Source organism: Culex pipiens, chromosome 3 (genome assembly GCF_016801865.2).
Source record: "Culex pipiens pallens isolate TS chromosome 3, TS_CPP_V2, whole genome shotgun sequence".
Taxonomy (NCBI): domain Eukaryota; kingdom Metazoa; phylum Arthropoda; class Insecta; order Diptera; family Culicidae; genus Culex; species Culex pipiens.
Window position 1 is genome coordinate 112,153,193 of NC_068939.1, and position 582 is coordinate 112,153,774.

The following is a 582-nucleotide window of genomic DNA, read 5'->3' on the forward strand; positions in this document are numbered from 1 at the left end:
GAATTTTCCTTGATTTCTTGAACAAAGGAATGGATGTTTTGGGCTTTTCTGAAAGGGCACACGATTCTGAACCAAACTGCACCAATAACTCAAAAGTGATGAAAATGCATATGGGTCATTTATGCGATCAGGGGCAAGCTGCAGTGGTTACATCAATAATAAAACGAGTTCAATTGAAATGCAGTCAAAGGCAAACCTATGGGAAATTGGACGAGCTTTCCTGTAAAAATATGTTTGAAACCGAAAAATCAAGAGGTTAAAGTCCCTGTCATTTCAACATTTTATTTTTAAAACCGCTGTATCTTCACAGAGATAGGACTTAGAACAGTGGTCAATATGGAGACTTTTATGTATGTTTGTCTGGAAAATCGACTCTTGCACTCGATTTTTGAAAATGTTGACGACTAGACCACGTTTCATTTTTATTTATTCTGAAATATCCGCACTTAGTCAAAGTAATACTAACAATCAAGCTCAACTCAGCTCATTTTTTATCCAGCAACCCGGGCAGACGGTAATAACAAAATTAATAATATTTCAATAACAAATCCTGTTAAAATAACAAAAAGTGTTTGTTAAGTT